Here is a 21958-nt window from a genome sequence, read left to right on the forward strand (position 1 = left end):
CTTTACCTGCGTCCGTCATCAGCCCGCTGATGGCGACTACCCAACTCCAGGACATAGACTACTACTGCAGCTCTGCTACTCAGATACCGCTCCGCTACTATGTCAGATATTGTCTGACTATACTAAAATATATTCCATACTCCAACTCTAAAATAAGAGTACCCAAAGACCTAAAATAGAGCCATACGGGCAAAGGAGAGGAAATTGATGTGGTTTAAAATGTGGCCCTCACACCCCTTTATATAGAGCACGATCGGAACCTCCGATGAGCGATAGGAGCTTCCGTTCGCCCTTATCTGCCACGTGACACTCTCTTATTGACTGGCTGTGGATAGGGGAGATCGGAACTTACATTCCCGATTGGAGCTTCCGGTCTCAAATGCGTCATTGCTAACGTAATATTATCGGAACTATCGTTACAGATCGGAGCTTCCGATTGTCACAACGGAGCTTCCGTTCCCAACTGAAGGTCCGGTCTTACATCGGGTCGTCCAATCCTGACCAACCTCTGGGCCATTCCCGAGTATTCTGGATTCATTTCCGAACTCCGTTAATCCATCTGGAATTTCTTAATTATGTTTACTTAATCTAAACATAATCACTTGATTAATTAAAAAGTAATACTTAATTCTAGGTACGGGTCACTATAGTGGTTATCGGTTACAAAGGATGGTATGCAGCAATGTTAGCACTTTGCTAGTGAGTGGCAAGTTGTTGGCCATTACTTTTTGCAAGGACTATTCCTGTTTGGAAGTGAGAATTTTATCCTTAGTAAAAGGAAGTAACTTGGATGAGTACTCTGATAAGAAATCTCTAGTAATTAACGCTAAGATTAGAATTGTTAGATGGTTGGCTAACACTTTCAATAACATCGAGGATGCGATGTCAGTGTTAGACCAGTTGGAATACAACGTGTTTGTATCTTGTCTTCTCGTTGGCAGCGAAAGAGTTCGTTTGTATCTAGAGATAGTTAATGACTAGTTATGGTCTTGATAGAAGTGTTATTGCTAAGATTCGCAGTCAGCGATGCAGTCAGAATTATTATTCGACAATTAATCAAGATACTACAGTAATCTCACGATATTCAGGCACAATATCCGAAGGATAGTGTTGGTAGCCAACTAGTAGCTATTATTACTACACAATAAGTGACTAAGATCACATAAGTTAGTTGAACAGTGAGTTCTCGGTAAACTCCTGTATGATCTGATAAAAGTTTAGATTATCTTGCAAAATCGATAGGGCGAATCAGGATTTCGATGACAGTGCAGACAATGACATTTCTGACTCATGGTCGAAAATGTGTCAAGATTCAGTATCAGTCGTTAGGCATGTTAGTTTATGTTAAAGGAAGACTTATATCTTGAAATGCGGAGAAGATATTTTCATGTGTCGGTGGACACAGGATTTTGTAGTAATTACCAGTAGATGGTATTTGATCTTTTCAATGGGCGGTAAATTGCAGACGGTAGTCAGTGGTGTTTCATAGTCCCAACGAGATTGCGGAATGTAGGACAATTTTCATAAGGTAGAATTCAGTGTTAGCCTGGATTATTGACAATTCATATAAGGTTATAATAAGGAAATAAGTTCCAAGTCAACTTTGGAAGTCGTGATGTGATTCAATGAGGGTTAAACCATTGCAGGTTTTAGCAAGGTCTGGACAGTCGAAAGATGTTTGACCAGTCATTCAAGAAGGGTCTATAGTATGTTCTTGGGATTTACCCTAGATTTTGAGGACGAAATCTTTTAAGGGGGGAGAGAATGTAGTAACCCATATCCGGAAATGATGATTAATCGATAATTAATCAAGTGATCATGTTTTGATTAAGTAAAATATGATTAAAGGATCTCCAGACGAGTCTAAGGTTTTCAAAAACAGATTCAGAACACTCGTAAATGGCCTTAAGTGTTCCATGTGATCGGAACGAACGGACGTTCCGTTGGCATAGAACGGGCGGTCTGATGGGCATAGATCGGACGATCTCGTCTAGACTGAACAGGTGTCCAGGGTGATGTCATCATGATGACATAAGCAGTGATGTCCTAGAGGTGACATCGGATGCTCCTAATAGGGTCATGGACACGTGGTTGGTCAGGAGAGATCGGAAGCAAGAACAGACGGTCCGATCTCTGTCTATAAATAGGGGTTCGAGAGCCTCATTCGGTGCTCATTTCCAACTTCTCTACTTCGCCCATATGGCTCTATTTTAGGGCTCTTGTTGGGTACTCTTATTTTAGAGTTGGAGTAGGAAATATATTTAGTATAGTCAGACAGTGTCTGACAATAGTGACGGAGCAGTGCTCGAGTAGCAAAGCTGTGCTCGAAGCTGTGGAGCTGCAGCAGGGTTGTGCTTAAGTTCTGGGACAGTCGCCATCAGCGGGCTGACGACGTACGAAGGTATAGCTTTGGCTTCCTAAAAAAATATTTAGAATTATGCAATATCTTAGTTATGTCTTTTAGAGCTTAAATAATGATGCATGAGTATTTATCATTGTAGAGTTGATGATAGGCTTGGAACCTAGAGTGGGACTTTTAAGATCTGTCTTTAGTAAGGTACATAAGTACTGATTGAGATGGCCAGCATGATATATGATATATGTGTTGCATGAGTATGTGCTATATGTTTTACCATGTTTTTTTTCTTTAGCACATGCATGTTTTTATATATTGGACTGCATCTCGTGAGAGGTGAGTCTTGAAAGTTTCCATACGCAACGGGTATCTCCTTATGGATTCAGGTCAGGTTTTGGGGAGGCTCAACCCCTGGTTTTTCTTTCAATGGGAGCGACCGTGATGGCGGAGTAGACGCTACAGTGATAGGGGAATATACGAGTACCCCGCGCACTAGCTATCTGGCACGGTACTGTGTATTCATTGACGCTTTTGAGCAGACTGTTTTACGAGGATTTTAAAGTCATTTATGTGCTGCATATATTTTATATATCATTACTTCCATACGGGGTGTAGTCGCTCATGTCCAGTATTTTTTGTATGTCTGGACACCCCATTCGACGGGTCAGGTGCAGGTAGTGCGCCCAGTGACTTGGAGTATTCGGTGATCAGAGGATACAATAGGATTAGCTGTAGGTTCTGTTGTTGTTAAGATTTATTCGATTGGGTGAAATTTGTCAGGGTTGTAGAGCTCGAAGATACGATTCCAACGCACTAGGTCACGACCGGAATGGACCAACGTGGGGTCCGAAATCGGCAAAAAACAGGCGGAGGCGTGAGCTTCGAAGCTTAGATTCGACCGATTTTTCCATTAAAATTGCTAAAATAAGCTCAGGAAAGGTTCTAAACATCACCTACTACCATTTAGCAGCTCAAAAACCAACCCAATCGAGCAAAAATCCGACCAAAACGCGCGAGGAAGAAGATGAACAGTGGCGACGCATTCTCGACTTCATGCTCGCCAAATCGGACACCAAAACTCACGATTCTTGGTATGGTTGGTATGGTTGTGACCTCCTCGACGAGAGCTACAAGATGGCATGCTCAATCGTCGGCAACGACGGCGATAGGAAGGCCGACGACGGGAGGGGCGTAAATGGGGGTTAGGGTTTAGTGTGTGTTTTAGGTGTTTCGTGCGTGAGAGAGAGAGCACCCCACTTAATATTATAAAAATTGGTTCTAAAATGACCCGATCTTATCCATTTCAATGCTCTTGTGTTATTTTACTCCAATATGTAATTTAACACATTTTATAATTAACTAAAATAGTGAACTTTGACCAAATAACTAGACCAATAAATTCCCAATAAATAAATTGAGTCAACCTCAGTCTTTGACCAGTCAGCCAAACTGATTATTTCTCCAAATTAAATTAGCTGGCATAAATAATTATTTTAATTCCAATATCTCAATAATTATTTCAAAATGTCAATATTCCAGATATCTATAAATAGTCAAACACATTGACTAATTGGCACGTGTATTTTATAAATACACTCTATAACTCAGTTGGCCGCAATATTATTTTTCAATTCAATAATTATTTTAATTACCAATTAATTCGATAATAAATTTTTGGGGCGTTACATACATCACGACTCTTCATATGCAAATGTGATGCATGTATGTATTGTGGAAGTTTAGTTCAAAAGTAACAACCGCTCCCTCTAAAACATTCTAATTTAATAATTGAATTTATCTTGGATCGGTTCTGCTCAGATTTCATGGGCGATCCGTTTATATTTATTACAAGTAATATATTCAAACAAATTATGAAGTGTCAAACCTCAATCCTATCAATTTTGTATTATAACTTCGTTGAAGTGTCAAATGCTCAATTACGTAATAGTCTAATAGATATGTGATTCGTGTCATGTGTTTGATTTTTATTAGGAGGTCAAGAAAAGTCACTAAAACGTGGTGTTGCTAAATGATTCAAAAGATTGGAGTCCAACGGTTTTCATCGATGATAAATTTTACTCCCTCTGTTCCAATTATATTGTCCACGTTTTCTAATTTGTTTGTCTCAAATATATAGTCATACATCATATTTAATAATAATTTTTTACACTTCTTTACTAATATAATCCTATTAACTACATCTTGAAAATTGTGCAATCATTTTTTAATACATTAAATAGGGATAAAATAGGAAGTTTATATAAAATTTATTTTCTCAATAAATTTTTCTTAATTCGTGTGAAAACTAAATCAAAACAACATATTTGGGACGGAAAAGTAGTAAAACCGTAAAATGTCCAGAAATAAAGTACTGACTTTGGAAATAAATTAATTAAATTGGGAAAAAAGGAGGATGAAATGTGGTCCAAGTATCATTTATGATGATGAAAGATAAGAGGATATACGATATAAAGATTACATTGGTCAGAAAAATTCTGTGGTGGAAAACTACTGTTCAATGAGTGAGGGTCTCATTGAGACATCAATTTCATGATTTAATTAATGGATCCAAATCCATTAAATTGGGGCATTTTTGTGTTGTCTCATTTACTGCCAGGTCTGACTCATTTGGGCCGGGCTTTCATTTGTGGGCCAACCCAGCATTCAATTTTTATTTTATTTTTTTCACAATTTGGATTGTTCTGCTGCAAACAAATGACACCTGATCATCTCACCTCTCCAAGTTTCAAAGAACACACGTCATATACATACGTACATTATTTATTATTATTATTATTATTATTATTATTATTATTATTATATAGCAATTGATGTACACACGATATATGTGCAATATAATTAAAAGAACTAGGTAAATAAAAAGTTGAGAAAAATTAGAAATAAAAATATATATCGAAGAGAATGAAGTTCATAAGAAGTATTTTAAATTTTAAATTTAATAGGATAATGAATTTTATGAAGAAAATAAAATTTATATCGATCCTTTTGCCCTTAATCTATGGAAATAAATGATTGTTTTTTTAGGTTAAATTGGTAATTTGATTTTGGTTTCACATATATGGAGAGACTAAATCAGTGAGTATAAGTGCCTCAAACATTATATATATTAGCAATCGTTACACGTGATTTTCACGTGCTCGACATTTTAATTAGTTTTAAAAAATATAAAAAAAATATCACGGTGAAAAATTATAAGATTTTTTTTATTAATAAAGTAGAAAGAAGTTGTAAAAAATCTTGTAGATAATTTAATAAGAATTGATAAATTATGAAATTTAAAAAAAGAGATAGAGATAAAAAGAGATAAGGATGTTAGAAAAAAGTAGGGATAATTTAGTCATTTAAAATCTAACATAAAATATATGTGTGTTAAATTTAGGGGTAAAATATGATGAATTTTTTGTGTGATTTGACACACAAAAACGATTAGTATAAGAGGTTGAACTATATATAATATATAGTGCTATAGATTATAGATAAATATATAATCGATAATAAATTTAATCTTTTGAATTAAAATTCATTATGATCGTGATAGGATGGAAATGATGTTAGAAAAAAATGTTTCTTCACTTTGCTTTTAATGTGATAGCATTGTCCTTGAGAAAATTTGTCACCACTATGTTGCTGTAGGATTCAAGTTTCATAAATAAACTTCATGAACCAGAAGAAATTATTTTTACAACACCAAAATTCTCAAAAACAAAATAAAATTGCGGAAGCGTCTTATAACATAAAAATCAGAATAAAATAAAAATAATCAAACTTAAACTGAAAAGTGGATCTCGAGAGTTTCCTTCTTCAGCAACCCCAAAACATATCATGTTCTATTTCCTCTGCTTGATATTTTCGCTATCATCTGTGAGGAAAGTAAGAAGTGAGAGATATTGGGACGCCCGAGGCTAATAAGGGAGCGGGGAGTGATCGTCGATGCCAAAAGGTTGCACGGACAATGAGAAGCTCCTAGCAGGCTTCTAGGTAAAGAGAGACATGAATGAACTGATCACATGCCGGAATGAGAGAGATTTCGAGACTGTGTAGGTATGAGACTACACGGTTGATGAGAGCTTAAAAGATTTGATAGAGACTACTCATATCAAGAAGGTGAATCTTCTTTTCGGGAGCTCATCATATAAGAACTTCAAAGTTAAGTGTGTTTGACTTGGAGCAATTATAGGATGGATGATCCCCTGAGAAGTTACTCAAGTGTGTGTGAGTGAGGACATAAGCATGCTGGAAAGACTCGTCTTGATACAGTTAGGACAGTTTTAGTGACCAGCACCATGATCACCTACTAATCAGAAGCTTAAGTATGCAATTAAACAATTAATAATCTAGATCAGAGTAAATGCGGAAACTATAAATATATTAATACCAGAAACATAAAAACCTAATGGCTGACCCCGCAATCCTTCCTTGGTCACCATCTAATCTCCCGATCTCTAGGAGAACTACCTACAACTGTCCCGTCGAATGGGGTGTCCAGAAAACAGAAAATAACTGGACGTGAGCGCTAAATCTCAGTACGAGAGTATGAGTATACAAATATTATATGTGCATGAATGCAAGTGATCTGGATACCAAGAAACTAAGTCAAGAAAACTGCAGACAAACCGGGCCCAAGTTATATAACACTCTGCGCCGTCGCACCAAGAGGTAGCTCATATACCCGACAGTGGATTCTACCGGTGTCCTGACACGAGTTAACATGTACAACCATCCACTACAAGTAGGGTGAGCACCCTACTACTAGCTAACTCAAGAATACAAGATCAATATGTTCATGGATGCAGCATAATATCATGACAAGTATATGCAGATAAAATCATGTCATATAATCAATACAACAAATAATACATGAATAATCGGTCAGGGTATCTCGAACAGTACTTTCGTACCTTTCTACGGCAGTTCCTAGAATCACCCATCTAGATTCCAATCCTACCATGCAACACTACAATTCATAATAAATAATATCACCATAATGCATAATACTCACGCATTATTCAAAAATGCTCTAATAGCCTTTTAAACTATAGCATTCTCTCTATCTTCTATAAGGAGCTATAGTTATACATTCGTCCGTCGTCAGCCCGCTGATGTCGAATTTCACAGAGCTTGGGCACAGCCTCGCTACGACCTCTGGACACCTCGCCAAAGCTTCGCTTCTTGGCCACTACTACGGACACTGTCCATTATTTATAAAAATACTACTACCTACTCCAACTCTTTATAAAAGAGTCCCGAAGCCCTTAAATAGAGCCATTACGGGAGAAGAGAGGTTTGGAATGCATTGAAAATGAGGGATCTCGACCCCTATTTATAGACATCAGATCGGATGCTCCATTATCCAGTTCGAATGGTCAGATCTGCATGTCCCACCACGTGTCACGATCTTGTGAACATCTATCCTGCCAGCACATCGGACGCTCCGTTCTCCAGATCGTACGGTCCGATTGTCGCCACATGTCGATCCAAATTTGACACCTTATTGGACAGCTGGTGATGGGTTCGGACTCTCCGTTCTGAGTTCAGACGGTCCGATCTCACCCGAGTTCAATTTTCCAATTTCTTTATTTAAATCCAATTTAATCCCTTAATCCATTCCTTATTCATATTCAGTCAATTAATCTTATAAAATGGGACTATACTACTACAACAGTCGTCAAATCTAGAGTGTTAAAGTTGGTATCAGAGCCGACCTCTCTTAGTACGGTATGTTTCGGGGACGAACCAGGTAGAAGCTGATGGGCATGGGACGCCCAGGGCTAATAAGAGGGCGGGGAGTGATCGCATTTGCCAAGAGGTTGCATAGAAAATGAGCGGCTCCTGGCAGACTTCTAGGCGAAGGGAGACATGAATGAACCAATCACATGCCAGAATTATAGGGATTCTAAGACTGTGTAGATATTGTAATACACGGTTGAGGAGGGCTTAAAAGATTTGATAGGGACTGCTCATATCAAGAAGGTACATCTTCTTTTTGGGTGCTCATCATATAAGAACTCAAACTAAAACGACCCGATTCTACTAAATTTTTTGTAATACTTTATTTTACTTTAAAATAATGTTACTAAAAATATGTCTATACATATATGTACTTATACTTAAAATAACTCTTCATAAAATATAATACCTAATAACTTTAAACTATTTATACTTAAAATAGTTTTTCATAAAATATAATATATATCATATATGTTTGCATGCAATTAAATTAAATACTTAAATATAATTAAAATCCATTCATGCTAACTTCATAACATATATGCGTAAAAATCATAATCCAACATAAATTCTAATGCATACGTAAAAATCCCAAAACCGTGAAAATCCATGAAAATTAATAATATTCATGTGCGGAATAAAATAATATTTAAAAATTCCATAAATAATCATATCATAAGCGTGCAATGGTCACAGGTGTGCTAGCTAGCATCCATGGAAGTCTCGGACGTCCTCACCACCAGTAGGGACCACATCCTCAACTGTAAATTCATTCTCATCTGCAAACCATTTAAATCTAGTGAGCCTAAAGGCTCAGCATGTTCCATCCAGTAATAACAAATACTATATAATAAAATCGCACACAACCACATAACATATAAAAATAATATTTTGAAATCGTCTTATACATGCATGATCGTAAAACATATGCGTAATACTGATTTGTAATATAATCATAATCATAATACATAATATATCTATGGCTTGTCATAAACATAAAAATCGTTACTGTGAGTCATATCCATGATGTGTGAACCGTAAACATATTCGACTGATCAATCTATAAAATCAACATATGTGACGGCGAGGTTCACCCAATCTTAACATGGGGATTCCCTACGCCTTTTGAAAGAGTGGGTGCCCTGTTAGCCAAATTGTGTCTAAGGGCCTTTATTACTCTATATGTAAACAATCTTTGTTTAATATAATTTACAATTTTATATTGGCTTTTGCTTTATCTTTTATCATATTATTATGTTGTGACTTACTATATGATTTTTAGATAAAGACCTTGAGTATACTAGAGTGCATGTAAGATGTGATATTAGATTTGAATGACTGTCATGAAATACATCTTATAATCACTGTACATTCTAAACAGTTCCTAGTCAATCGAGCCGTCCGCAAATAAGGATAAGGATCGCTCGAGATTGAGACTAACATTTGCGATGTCAAGTACCACGTTTCATTGATATGGAACATAGAGATGTTCGAAGCATGCAAATGGATATTCATTTGATGGATGATCGAACTACCCTATTCGGACTTTCCAAGTGGTTTTCACTAATTGAGTGGATAAGTCCGCGGTTTTGGTTGTACACCATTAGTCCTTACTACTTGAAACATCATGGAGACTATATATGCTAGTACTGTACTTTGACTCATTTACCGACTCTATGAGGGTCAACAGGTGTCGAGATTGGGTACAGTTACGACACATATAGGAGTCGATGCTTTGTTGTCAAGAATTCACCACACGCTTGCGAGTGTGGATATTCTATGCGATCTGAGGAGATATTAGTGTGACAAATCTCTGGCCAGAGTACATGATGTGCTTTAGGTTATTTGGTTTCCTAGTTGCACATGCGATGTCACTATTTGATCTTCAAGATATATTGCATAGTTATCGAATCTCGAACGACTCTCAATATACCGATGGTTGTTGATTCGATCGGGATATATGGATGAAGGGACCGTAGTGTACGCTAACCAAAACCTACGGGTTCTTTTTGCAGGCACTATCAGTGATACCTAGGGAATCATGGGACGATGTTGCTAGGCGCTCTTACCATGATTCGATGGGTAAGTCGGAAATTGTTGTTCCGAGTCACAAGGAGTTGTGGGCCCACGGCTAGCTGTATCCTTGAACCATTGAGGGTTACACAAGTAATAAATTTCTAATCCCCGTTGAGATAATTAAATTTAATGAGTTAAGTTTAGCAAATGAGAATTAGGACTTCTTATTAAAGAGTAGAGGGAGTGAGATTTCCTAAAATGACATAGGAATGCCATTTTTGGAAATCACTGAATTCGGATTCAGAAAATTTATCTTGACTTTAAAATATGCAAAAAAGGTTTCTGTACACATTGGTGAAATTGGTTTATCAATTTGAGTCACGATGAATTTTATATTAATTTCTGAACATGCGGGTTTTGCTTGTTAGACTTGAACTTATGACTAATGGGCCCTAAGCTGTTAGCAGCCCACATTATAAATAAGTTATTGCAGTACAGAAATTAGACACAACAATTCATAATTTTCGAAACCTAGAGAGCTTTCTCTCCTTAGGGTTTCGGCCGCCCCTCTCCCCTCTGTGTTCGAAAATCCAGTCTGCAATTTTCGAAAATTGCAGTCTGGTTTAACAGATCAGATCTGTTAAATTATCTTCGTAGAAACTTCTGATAGAATTTCTAGTGCAGTCTATCAGATGGATTAAGAATTCTGTTTGTGGACCTGATTCAGGAGTTGATCGAGCGAGTCATCAGTTCCTAGGATTTACAAGAAGACTAGAGAAATCTGTTGGAGTCCATAACCTCAAGTTGAGACTTGAGAGGTAAAATTTAATAGCGTTTTATTTTACTTATTTATTTTAATCATTAGGATTTGATACCCATGATCTGGAATCGTTCCAGATCAGAAAATAAAATTTTTAAACTTCCGCTGCTTCGGGTATCAGATCTGACAGATCCGAGAACGTGTTCCAACAGTGGTATCAGAGCCAGGTTTTTCTCAGATCAAATGATTAAAGTTTTCGATTGTACAAAGCCTCTATTTTTCAGAAAAAAAAACAAAAATTTCCAGCGCAGATTGTCTACGCGCAGGGCAGCTGCGAGCGCGGCCCAACAGCCCAGCGTGCTGGGCTAGGGCAAATGTTGCCCTAGCCCGGCGCGCAGCTGGGCCGCGCTCGGCGGCCCAGCAACAGGCTGGGCCCCCAGCTTGACAGTCGGGGGGCTGACCGGGATCGTCTCGGGCAGCCCAGAAAAATTAAAAATTTTATTTTTGAAATTTTGAATTTCGACCCGTTAATTGTTATCGGGGCCAGTTTTTGGCCCGATTGAAAATTGTTTTAGTTGGTCCACGAGGCAATGGGTCAAAATTGTTTGAGCCCAAAATTTTAAGAAAATTAATTTTTGGATAAAATTTGAATTTTGGAAATTTATAAATTTAATCCAATAAATTAAAATTTTTAAAATTAATTAGTTTGGTACAATTGATTATAAAATATGATTTTATATATATAATAAGATTTTATGTATGAAATATGATTTTATGGATAAACTAGATAAAATATGATTTTATGTTTGAAATATGATTTTATATATTTACAATTATTGCCACTTTGAATTGCATGTTATCCGATCATTTAATTGAATTAAATAATTGGATAAAAGGATGATCGATTGCCATGACCAAGTTTTTAGGTGTATGTTAGGTTGTTTACATTTGGTTTTTATTATTACTGTTGGATTTTATTAATGGGCTTGGTTTATGGCCCAATTTGATTTGTAATTTGTAATAAAAGTGGGCCTGGTTAATGGCCCGTTCCCACCCTTAAATATGTATCCTCTACTTATCATCGAAATTTATTGTAAATTTATTAAACTTAGTGGGAGATAAAGATTTGAAGAAAATGGTGGGCCCAGCAGACAATAAAGACCGAAGAGATGTAAATTGGAAGCTCAATGTAATAGGATTGCATTGCATACTTGCATATCACCTAAGATTGAACTTAGACTCGTGATTGGCAACCACGGGTCGAGTAGATCTAGGCATCGATCATCCTTTATATAATATTTGATATTATTGTTGTATGCATATTTAGACTAAATTGCATGAATCCCGCAAGCATAAAAATTTTTAAATGATTAGACAAATTTTTTCAAAATTAAAAATCCCTCATTTTAAATATAATTTAAAATTGATATCAAGATTAACAAAAGGTAATTTAAATATTGTTTAAATGTTCCTATCTTCTATCAACGATCAATGTATGAGATGCTACCCGCGGGCATGGTCCGTCTCATATTATTGGGGGGCCCGTTCATCGAAAAGTTGTACATTTGATCGACACATGCTGTAAATTGGGTGGAACTCCCGTAGGATCGGCTCATATTATTTGGGGATCCATACGGCGACCGTCCATCACAACTTAATATTGGTGGGTCATCTTGACATGTCACAATAAACGGCGTCATATTATTGGGCTCTTATTGGACATGAGGTAAAAACATGAGGGTTGTTTTGGAAGCAATTGGGTTCTACCTTTTTAAAAATATGGTTGGCTGATATTATTCGGGACTATGATTTGTCAATTGGACTCCATGTTCCCACTAAGAAAACCAGTTTTTCGTTTTCACTAGAGGGTGGTGAAATCGTTAAAATAGTGGGAGTGTAATTCATAAAATTATTCTCGCCTTATTTTATGTCTTAGTAAATTAATTAAACAATCACTGATTATTCTCTGTTTCTTTTCAGTATTTCATTATGATGAATTCGCGCAATCCACTATTCTCTATTCTCGAACAAAACAAACTGACTGGCGCTAACTATACGGAATGGTTCCGTAAGTTAAAGATTGTTCTAAGTTCGGAAAAGGTTTTCTACGTGTTAGAAAAGTCTCCTCCGAAGGAAGCCCCGGCTAATGTGAGTCCGAAAGAGTTGACCAAACTTGATAAATGGTGGGACCATGATATCAAGTCCAAATGCTACATGCAAGCTTCGATGTCTGATGAAATTCAGAGGCAATTTGAGGATGCAGTGAATGTTGCTGACATTCACAAGACCCTCAAGAAACTTTTTGGAGCTCAGTCAAGATCCGAGAGGCATGCCACTGTCAAAGAGCTCATGACATGCCGTATGCGAGATGGGACTTCGGTCCGTGAGCATGGGGTACACATGATTGGGCTCATTGAAAAGTTGGTAACACTCGATTTGACATTGGAGCACGAACTGAATGTGGACTTATTACTTCTCTCTCTTCCTTCGTCGTTTGACGGTTTTGTGATGAACTTCAATATGAACAAGATAGAGGCCACCCTTGAAGAGATGGTCAATATGCTTGTCACTTATGAGACCACATTAAAGAAAGATAAACCGGTACTCTTGGTAGACTCCTCTTCTAACTCTAAGAAGGGACCAAGTGCAAAGGATAAGAAACGTTCTGCCCCACCCAAGAAAACTGGACCCAAGAGGAAGTACAAGACAAAGGCTTCAAACGTGAACAAATATGAAGATGTTTGCCATCACTGCAAGAAACCCGATCATTGGAAACGTAACTATAAAGAATATCTCGAGCAGTTGCGAACTGCAAAGGGTATGTTTTATATTGAAATAAATGTTTCACATAATACTACTTCTTGGGTATTAGATAACGGATGTGGATCTCACATTTGTAATGACTTGCAGGTGATGACAAGAAGTCGTAAGCTTAGGATGGGTGAGACCCAGTTGAGGCTCGAAAATGGTTCTAGAGTTGAAGCCAAAGCTGTGGGAGACGTTTATTTAATTCTGCAGAACAATTTTAAGTTAATTTTGAGAGATGTTTTATTTGTGCCAGATTTGGTTAAAAACATTATTTCTGTTTCTATGCTTGATAGAGATGATTTTTCTTGCAATTTTGTGAATGAGATTTGCAATATTTACAAGAATGAATGTTTAATTGGATGTGGACAACTTGAAAACGATCTATATAACTTGAAATTGAAAGACGTACCAGTTAATTATGTTGATAAACCGGCAACAACAATTAAAAGGAAAAACGATAGTCAAAACTCGGCAAACCTTTGACATGCTAGGCTAGGTCATATTTCCTCACGAAGGATGAACAAGCTAGTTGGAGAGGGAATGTTTGATTCGTCAGATATAAACTCTCTACCTACTTGTGAGTCCTGTCTGAAAGCAAAAATGACTAAAACACCTTTTAAGGGAAAACCTAAGCATAGTCAAAATCTATTGGATTTGATCCATACAGATGTATGTGGCCCATTTAGTATTGGTACTAAATATGGTCACACCTACTTCATTACCTTTACTGATGATTATTCTAGGTATGGGTATTTATATTTAATGAAATATAAATATGAATCGTTTAAAAGGTTCAAATAATTCAAGAATGAAGTAGAAAACCAGCTAGGTAAAAGTATTAAAGCACTTCGATCTGATCGAGGCGGTGAATACTTAAGTACCGAGTTTTTGGACTATCTGAAAGAAAATGGAATTCTTTCTCAGTGGACTCCTCCTGCCACACCTCAGCTTAATGGTGTAGCAGAGCGTCGTAATAGAACTATGTTGGACATGGTTTGATCTATGATGAGCTTCACTGAGCTCCCACCCTCGTTTTGGGGCTATGCACTTGAAACGATGGTATTATTGTTGAACAATGTCCACACTAAAGCAGTGAACAAAACACCATATGAATTATGGACTGGCAAAACTCCTAAATATTCGTACTTAAGGATTTGGGGATGTCCTACTTACGTGAAGCAGACAGTGGGAGATAAGTTGGATAATCGATCCACTTTATGTTATTTTGTAGGGTATCTGAAGAATTCGATCGGATATTATTTCTATCATCCTACTGAAACAAAAGTGTTTGTTTCTAGGAATGCCACCTTCCTTGAGAAGGAATTATTACTTGATAAAAAAGGCAAAATGATGGAACTCGAAGAAGTTCGAGAAGAACCCGAGATACAAATAGCAACCTCATACCTCAGGAACCAATAATTGACACGCCACCTCTTAGAAGATCCGAAAGGACTTCTAGACCTCCTGATCGACTTAATCTCCTACTTGAAGGGGATCAAAGTGAGCCCATCGTTGGATGTGATCCAAGAAACTTCAAGGAGGCAATTTCTGATGACGATTCGAATTTATGGCTTGAAGCCATGCAGTCTGAAATAGACTTCATGCATGCAAACCAAGTTTGGTCTTTAGTAGATCCTCCCAATGGAATTGTTCCTATAGGGTGTAAATAGATCTACAAGAGAAAACTTGGGTCTGATGGTAAGGTGCTGACCTACAAAGCACGATTGGTCGCAAAAGGTTATACACAAAGACAAGGTGTTGACTATCATGAAACCTTTTCACCAGTTGCAATGTTCAAGTCCATAAGAATCTTAATTGCCATAGCAGCATGGTATGACTATGAGATATGACAAATGGATGTGAAGACTGCATTTCTTAATGTAAACATTAAGGAAGAGATCTATATGATGCAGCCCAAGGGATTCATATCCATGGGAAGCGAGCATAAGGTATGCAAGCTTCAGAGATCAATTTATGGTCTCAAACAGGCATCAAGAAGTTGGAACCAGAAATTTGATGAAACAATAAAGGACTTTGGTTTCATCAAGAACCCGGAGGAACCGTGCGTGTACAAGAAAGTGGTTAAGGATGTTGTGACCTTCTTAGTGTTGATGACATCCTACTCATTGGGAATGATGTAGGGATGTTGCAGTCAACAAAGATATGTTTGTCAAGTAGATTCTCGATGAAGGACTTGGGTGAGGCGTCCTATATTCTAGGAATACAGATCTATAGAGATAGATATAAGAGAATGATAGGACTCACTCAAGCAACCTACATCGACACCATATTGAAAAGGTTTTCTATGGATGAGTCCAAGAGAGGACATCTACCTATGTGCCATGGAGTTTCTCTATCCAAGTCAATGTCTCCAAAGACTGACGAAGAAATAGAGAAAATGACACACGTACCATATGCGTCAGCCATAGGTAGTATCATGTATGAGATGATATCTACCAGACCGGATGTAGCCTTTTCTCTGAGTGTCACGAGCAGATATCAGGCCAACCCCGGTCAAATGCATTGGAAAGTTGTGAAGGATATTCTTAAGTACTTGAGAAGGACTAAGAAAATATTCATGGTTTATGGCGGAAGAGAATTGAAATTGGAAGGCTATACCAACTCTAGCTTCCAAAGCGACGTGGATGACTCGAAATCAACCTCTGGATTTGTATTCATGCTCAATGGCGGTGCTGTCTCTTGGAAGAGTTACAAGCAGGACACCACAGCGGATTCCACCACTGAGGCATAATACATTGCAGCATCAATTGCTGCTAAAGAGGCCGTTTGGATGAGGAATTTCGTCCAAGAGTTGGGGGTCATTCCTGAAGCTGTTGGTCCAGTCCCGGTGTACTGTGACAACACTGGTGCCGTTGCTCAGGCAAAGCAACCAAGGTCTCATAAAAGATCCAAACACATACTGAGGAAATACCACATCATCCGGGAGATCGTGGAAAGAGGAGACATCACTGTCGAGAGAGTGGCCCCTGCAGACAATATCGCTGATCCACTTACTAAGCCCTTGCCAGGACCATTATTTGACAAACATCGCGAAGCAATGGGACTACGTAGTATGACTAGTTGGCTTTAGGGCAAGTGGGAGATTGAAAGAGTGGGTGCCCTGTTAGCCAACTTGTGGCTAAGGGCCTTTATGACTCTATATGTAAACAATCTTTGTTTAATATAATTTACAATTTTATATTGGCTTTTGCTTTATCTTTTATCATATTATTATGTTGTGACTTACTATACGATGTTTAGATAAAGACCTTGAGTATACTAGAGTGCGTGTAAGATGTGATAGTAGATTTGAATGACTGTCATGAAACACATCTTATAGTCACTGTACATTCTAAACAGTTCCTAGTCAATTGAGCCGTCCGCAAATAAGGATAAGGATCGCTCGAGATTGAGACTCGCATTTACGATGCCAAGTACCACGATTCATTGGTATGGAACATAGAGATGTTCGAAGCATGCAAATGGATATTCATTTGATGGATGATTGAACTACCCTATTTGGACTTTCCAAGTGGTTTTCACTAATTGAGTGGATAAGTCCGCGGTTTTGGTTGTACACCATTAGTCCTTAATAATTGAAACATCATGGAGACTATATATGCTAGTACTGTACTTTGACTCGTTTACCGACTCTATGAGGGTCAACAGGTGTCGAGATTGGTTACAGTTACGACACATATAGGAGTCGATGCTTTGTTGTCAAGGATTCACCACATGCTTGCGAGTGTGGATATCCTATGCGATCTGAGGAGATATTAGTGTGACAAATCTCTGGATAGAGTACATGATGTGCTTTAGGTTATTTGGTTTCCTAGTTGCACATGCGATGTCACTATTTTATTTTCAAGATGTATTGCATAGTTATCGAATCTCGAACGACTCTCAATATACCAATGGTTGTTGATTCGATTGTGATATATGGATGAAGGGACTGTACTGTACGCTAACCAAAACTTACTGGTTCTTGCAGGCACTATCAGTGATACCTAGGGAATCATGGGGCGATATTGCTAGGCGCTCTTACCATGATTCTATGGGTAAGTCAGAAATTGTTTTTCCGAGTCACAAGGAGTTGTGGGCCCACGGCTACCTATATCCCTGAACCATTGAGGGTTATACAAGTAATAGATTTCTAATTCCCGTTGAGATAATTAAATTTAATTAGTTAAATTTAGCAAATGTGAAGTAGGACTTCTTATTATAGAGTAGAGGGAGTGAGATTTCCTAAAATGACATAGGGATGCCATTTTTGGAAATCACTGAATTCGGATTCAGAAAATTTATCTTGACTTTAAAATATGCAGAAAAGGTTTCTGTACACATTGGTGAAATTGGTTTATCAATTTGAGTCACGATGAATTTTATATTAATTTCTGAACATGCGGGCTTTGCTTGTCAGGCTTGAACTTATGACTAATGGGCCCTAATCTGTTAGCAGCCCACATTATAAATAAGTTATTGCAGTACAAAAATTAAACACAACAATTCATAATTTTCGAAACCTAGAGAGCTTTCTCTCCCTAGGGTTTCGGCCGCCCCTCTCCCCTCTGTGTTCGAAAATCCAGTCTGCAATTTTCGAAAATTGCAGTCTGGTTTAACAGATCAGATCTGTTAAATTCTCTTTGTAGAAACTTCTGATAGACTTTCTAGTGCATTCTATCAGAGGGATTAAGAATTCTGTTCGTGGACCTGATTCAGGAGTTGATCGAGCGAGTCATCAGTTCCTGGGATTTACAAGAAGACTAGAGAAATCTGTTGGAGTCCATAACCTCAAGTTGAGACTTGAGAGGTAAAATTTAATTGCGTTTTATTTTACTTATTTGTTTTAATCGTTAGGATTTAATACCCATGATCTGAAATCGTTCCAGATTAGAAAATAAAATTTTTAAACTTTCGTTGCATCGGGTATCAGATCTGACAGATCCGAGAACGTGTTCCAACACCTTTATGATGCCACTTCACCCAACCTTAACAAGGAGATCCATATGCTCGTAAACATTAACATATGAAAAGGCACCGGGCCCAGGTATCCCGACCACATCCCGTATTTTCCACAATCACTACAACTTTCCAAAAATATTTTTCTTACATGTCCATAATCGTATCATAACATAAATGCATGAAACATGAACTTTAAAATCATATATATATTTTTTCATTATTCTTAAAAATTTGCCCATAAATATATATTAAATTATTTTTCGTAAAAATCATGCTTATATAAAAATAATACATATATATATATATATTAAATATATATTTATGGACTATTTTACTTGTCATGGGCTCGTTAGACTGGGTGCCCCATTACTTAAGCCCATTAACCTAGACTGACCCATTAACACTTAAACCGGTGCATTAATATTTAGCCCAACATAACTAAGCTCGGTTGCTCTCATGGATCACTAGGCTCATTACACGCTAATGGATCAACTTAAATTACTAATTTAAGCCCAATAATTCAACATAAATACTCAAGCCCATTAACCTTGTAATTAAAATACTTAGGTCTCTAATTAAATTACCCGAGCCTGAAAATAAAATATCTCGGACCCAAACCCATATGAAATTACCCAAATAACATCCAACCCGACCCGGTAACCCCCTGCCCGAGCCCCTAACTAGCTGGCCGAAAAATCCACACCCTAGCTAACTTCATCTCCAAATCTGCGCACAACACACTTATACGCTAAAGGTTTGAAGAACCCTTGCCTGTACGTGTCGCCCCCTTTTATCCACTCTCTTTCTTCCTCTCCTTTTGGCTATTCTCTTTCGATTCTTGCTGTAGCTTCATAGATAAATTTTTGCTTCACAAATTTCCCATATGCTCTACGCTCAAATTGCTGCTTCACGGATTTCCCATCTGTCGTGAGTTGTTAGGGTTAGCTTGGAGTAGTGCGGCTGTTGTGAATCATTTGCAGGTGATTGGGCTTTGTTCTTGGTGCATCTATTTCGCGATTTTGAGTCATTTTGATGTTGGATTCGGGCTAGAACAGCTGCTGGTGGTCGGATTTTAGCACATTTAAATCTGTTCTGCCGTCTGCCGTAGCTTTCCTCTCAAAATCCACCGCCGAAGCTTTCTCCTCCTTGGACTCTCCCACGCAACTGCCCACTCGGGCTTGGCTGCTCATCTCCTCACTGCCAGTTTGCCACACAAAATTACTAGTCAATCTCCTGCACTGCCCATCGGTTTGTTTCTAAAAACTTGGACTAATGATTGCTTGATATTATTTCTTGGTCTATAAAAGAGTGTTGTATAGACTTTTAGATTGTCAGGAAGTGTTTCTTTAATTCATCGAATTTTGTATTGGTATATTCTTTTGGTTTTCTTGAATCCATATGATTATAGAATCAATTTTCGTAAAGAAAAAAAATTAATGAAAAAATGTTGTTAACACTTGGCTTCCCAAAATTGGAGAGCCAAAGGGGCGTCCACTAGCTTTGTTGAGACCGAGTGCTCCACTTAGTATAGCATTGAATTTATTAATTCAAGGTAGTTAGTAAAATTTAGAATTGCGAGTTCTATGGAAAAATGGAGATCCCCTTAAATGGGTTCATGTCCTTCAATCATTGCATTTATTCAATATGCCAACTGGGTACCTTGTCTTAAAATAATTCGCATTACATCAACTAATTTATCATTAATTCTTAAACAATTCAATTGAAATCTGGTATTTGTTAGAGAACTTCTATTGACAACTGTTGTTGTTTTAGCATGGTTAACTGTTTGAGCTTCATGGTGTTTCTTGATGATTTTATTTCGAATAATCTTTTATTAGAAGCATGTGAGACTTGATTTTGTTCCATGGTAGTAGCTTGAATATCCAGTAAATTATTAACTTATTTGTGATGAATTTATCTTTTTATGAACCTGGACCATTCAAAGTGAATTCTGTTAAACTGAGTTTTCCAAATGGCTAAGAAGGAATGAGTAAACATAAATGTGACTTCTTTTTGGAATTTTTCAATCTGACTTATCACTTTAACTGTTGATTATTTTTCTTTATGATGTCCACTCATTTATATCCATGATTTTCTGTATGAATTCTTGTCTCAAAACCATATTCTTTCTCTGCAGAAAAATCATATTTATACATCAGGAGCTTCAGATACTAATGTTTCCGTAATCAGAGGAGCTCTTCGTGCTAAAAAACCAGAGCTGCTCACTGTCATATTGCTGCAGAATTTGAAAAAGCAACCCCCAGAAAGTCAAGAGTTACTGAATCTGCATTTTCTTAGGTAAGAATTGAGGATTGATTGTCATTGGTTGTCCAGGCAATCATCAGTTTTTATTTTTCAGCTATAATTGTGACTGAATCTGCATTTATTTATTGGAGTGAATCTTGTATGTTTCTCTTGTTTATCTATGCTCTGCACTGTGGGAGAAACAATTTATAATTTCTAACTGTGCTAGGGTGTCGAACTGTAATCGAAAGAAATATAGTTTCATGCTAGGCTCTTTAATATCTTAAAATGCTAAATTGGAAAGGAAACCTGGAATTATCAAAACCACAAGGTTTGCTGTAGGTAAAGTTTCATATACATTTCTGTTTAAAATATATGTTCCCACTATGCAAAATATCAATCTACTACTCTAAGATGCCTTCATATGTCTCAGATTCTTCACCCTTTCATGAGTTTATGTGCCTAGAAAGATGGTCTAGGAAAACTTGTACAACAGATGATAATGATGCAATGATTTATGGATTTGCAGGTACAAAATGTGATAGAAAAACCACACAATGATCATCTTCCATTGAGAGAGGCCAGCAGGTATGCTTGTTTTGATTTTGAGGAAGCACGCTTAATTTCCCATTGTTCTGTTTCTTATTTCCATATGGAGATTAAAATTTAAAGGAGCATCATTAGAAATCAATTTTGATGATTAACTTAATGGCGTGGGTTTGATTCAAGTTGGTTTAAATTATGATTTCTTTTCCATTAACATATAATTTTTTTTTTGTTTGCATGGGTTGACATTAACTTTTTAATTTTGGTTTTGTAATGCACTAACTTCATTTTTCAGATTTTATCATGTCTATTTTTCTTTAAATGTCATATGCGGATATGCGCATCATATTTTCCACTGGTTACGTAGTTGAGTTTCTTACAATGTTGGTAAAACTTTGGTTTTTTTATTTATTCATAAACTATTAATTTAGATTTTTGCATGAAAATGAGATTTATGGTTTTGGATTCGGTATTCTGCACAACACCATCGTTGGATTACAATCTTAGGTCCATCGTTT

The sequence above is a fragment of the Henckelia pumila genome, unplaced genomic scaffold, assembly GCF_033568475.1.
Source record: "Henckelia pumila isolate YLH828 unplaced genomic scaffold, ASM3356847v2 CTG_170, whole genome shotgun sequence".
Taxonomy (NCBI): Eukaryota; Viridiplantae; Streptophyta; class Magnoliopsida; order Lamiales; family Gesneriaceae; genus Henckelia; species Henckelia pumila.